We start from the raw sequence: 3,508 nt of genomic DNA, 5'->3' as shown, positions 1-3,508 counted from the left end.
GGGTATAAATGAGAATGAATATTGTAGTTTAATTGATACAGGTGCGCAAGTGTCATTAGTGAATATGTCTGTTATCAAGGAAATAGAGCGGTACAATTGGGAAGTGAAACGGCAATGTACGAGTGTGAGAATTCATGGGATAGGTAAAGGAAGTTTGCTAGTTTGGGAAGAAGTGCGTTTGAAAGTAAAACTGGGAAGTATGGAGGTGGAACATAATTTTATTGTAATGGGAGAGAATGAGATGCCTAGTTGTTTTTTGATAGGAATTGACTTTTTAAGATTGCATGATTTATCAGTTGTTATTGGTAGTGGTTTGCTTCTGAAGAATGGATGTGAAGTAGTTGTGATAGAAGATAATAGTGTATTTATGGCGAATTTTGTTGGCATGGTTGATATTACGAGGAGTGAGGATGATCTACTGACTAAAGAGGAGGTGGAAGAAATGCAAGATAAATGTGAGGAAATTAAAAGGTTACGTGAATGTATGATGAATAGTATTGAGGTAGAAGAATGGCCGTCTGATTTAGAGGTGTATAAGAAAGTTAGTAAGAGACTTATTGTGTGTAAGAATATTGTTTATTTTCTACATAAAGGAATGGATGAAGATATATATGTTCCTGTGTTTCCAATGCATGCAGCAGTAAGTATGTGTATGTTAGTGCATGACAGATATGGGCATATGGGTAAGAATAAATTATGGGAATGCATGCGTGAGAGATTGTTTACACCTGGGTTGAGTCAGATATGTAAGGATGTAGCGACTACGTGTGAAGATTGCCAGAAAGGGAAGTATCAGAGAGTGCATGCTAATCCGCCTGTTTTGAGATTACGTATGAAAGAACCATTTGAGATGTTTGTGATTGATTGTGTTTCGTTGCCTGTGACTGTGAGAAGACATGTGGGAATGATTGTTATGGTTGATCATATGAGTAAATTTACCTATGCAATACCCATCAAGGATAAACGGAGCGAGACTGTTGCAAGAATGGTTGGTCAAGTGATGTTGCCTATGTGTGTGTGTAAGCCTGTGAGAATGTTAAGTGATAATGGCCCTGAGTTTGTTGGATGGGAGTTTGAGCAGATGTTAAGAGAATGGGGTATTGAAAATGTGTATTCGACTCCTTATATGCCAAGTGCGAATGGGTTGGCTGAAAGGACTGTAAGAACATTAACTGAAATTTTGCGAATGATGAGTACATGTGGTAATGATTGGGATTTGTATGTTGGTAGAGCGTTGTGGGCTTACAATGCAACAGTGCATAAGAGTACGGGTATGTCTCCATGTAAGTTTGTGTTAAATTTTGATAAGATAATAAGACCGAGGTTGGGTGTGTCGGAGGATGACAGAGATGTGTGGAGGAAAGCAAATAAGAGGTTTGAAAGCTTTAAAGTTGGTGAGAGTGATGAAAGAAGTAATTGAAAAGGGTAGAATGAATGTAAATAAGGTGCGTGATAAATTTGAAGGTCCCTATGAGGTGTTAGAAGTTGGTTCGAGTGGGTTAAGTTACGTTTTGGGTAAGTTGTGTGTGGGTGGTATTGGGGAAAAAATTAGGGCCCACCACAACCAGTTGCGTAAATGGAAAGAGGTACCTGAGTATATCCAAGAGAATGGGATGAGTAAATGGTTGAAAAGGAACAAGGGTGAACCTAGTATGTATGAGGACTTAGGTCTGGAAGGTAAACAGTTAGTGTTAGTAGAATATAAGAAAAGGAAGAATACAAGAGCTTTAAGTAAAGATGAAAGAAGGGGAAATTTTATAAGTAAAAGTGCGAATAGAAATAAGTATGACAAGGGTGTAAATGTGCAAGTGTGTATGAAAGATAAATGTGTTAATACAGATGAATCATGGCTGAGTATGAATGATACCTATAGTGTGTGTGGCTTTTCCTTAGGTGATGTAAAAGAAAGGATGACGAATGCGAGAGTGAGAGATAGGAGAATGATTAGTAGTATGAATGAATCTTTTACTAAAGTTGAGAATGTTTTTGATGAAATGGATGAACTGTTTACAGAAATTAGTGTAATTATAGGGCCAGATGAGAACGAGGTCGATATGATTGTACATGATATATTAGATGATAGGGATTTAGATAGGAATAGTGTTAATGTAGCGAATGATTGTGATAAGGAAGAATTGAATGAGAGAGTATATGGAGGCCCAGTTACTCGGAGTAGAGGTCCCGTTCCCGACTGCGACTGGGTTATGAAAAAAATAATGTAAGTGTTGTGTGAGAAGGATTTGGCAAAGTAAGGGGGGAGGAATGTGGAGGATTTATTTTTGCTTTATTTTTAATTTTTTTGTTTTTGCCAAATCCTGAGAGAGAGAGAGAGAGAGAGAGAGAGAGAGAGAGAGAGAGAGAGAGAGAGAGAGAGAGAGAGAGAGAGAGAGAGAGATTGTGTTAGCGAGCGAAAGTAGTTAGGTTACCGATCGTTTGTGGTGAGAAAGACTGTTGGCTTGAATGAGATTGTTTGTTTACATTTTTTAGTTAGGTTACGACAGTGGTGAATGTTTCGGAGCGAATGCTTTTTTTTGATTGACTGCGTCCTGAGTCAGTTGTGTGAACGCTGGAATTATTATTTTTCTTCACCAGCGAGGATGTGATTTTTAATTTTCTGACTAAGTAGAGTTTTGTTTATCTTTGCTTGTCGTGATTGTGAATGATAGGAACAATTTATTATTTATCTTTGATTATAGTGCGATAGTTCAGTTAGCTAGAAGTGTTCGTAAGTGTTTTTCTTTTTTTTATTTTTGGCAGGCCGTGATTCCTCCTTTGGAGAGAGTTCACTTGAATGTGAATGTTTACTCGATTGATGATGACTTGGCTTGTTTAAGGAACTTGATAAGGCTGCTGAGATTTCGATAATTGTTGATGACCTGGACCGTATTAAATTCCGATTGCTGTTGTTGATGAGGATGATGATGATGATGATGATGATGAAAATAAAACCTACCCCAATCAGGGAAGTAGCTGTGGCAAATTGCCACCCAGTGGACTGTTGAGCACGAAACCGTGACATTGGTAGTTTGCTGTAAAAAGACAGTGGCAGTGTGTGGACGACTGTGTCGGTGTCCATAAACTATATATATATATATATATATATATATATATATATATATATATATATATATATATATATATATATATATATATATATATATATATATATATATGTTTCTGTGTTTTGATGTTTGGGTTGTCGTAAATTTAAGTTTGTTTTGTTAGTGTTTAGTTTTAAGCTTTATTTATTTTGAGGGTTTATTTGAATAGTGGTATGATCAAGGTCTATTTTGTGTTACGTGTATGATTAGTGATAAGTGTGATTTATGGTTTATGATGAGCGTTTTAGTTTGTAAGGAAATATAGATATAAGGATATGTTTTGTTTTGAATTTGGTCCTTTTGTCCAAGAGTCCCGCTGCTGATAACGTAAGGGGAAAGATTGTATTGAAGAGACATTGGTCTGTTTAGAGTGATTCAAGGGTGTGGGGGTTGTTTTTTACATCCCG

The sequence above is a fragment of the Palaemon carinicauda genome, chromosome 34 (genome assembly GCF_036898095.1).
Source record: "Palaemon carinicauda isolate YSFRI2023 chromosome 34, ASM3689809v2, whole genome shotgun sequence".
NCBI lineage: Eukaryota > Metazoa > Arthropoda > Malacostraca > Decapoda > Palaemonidae > Palaemon > Palaemon carinicauda.
This window is presented reverse-complemented; position numbering follows the sequence as displayed.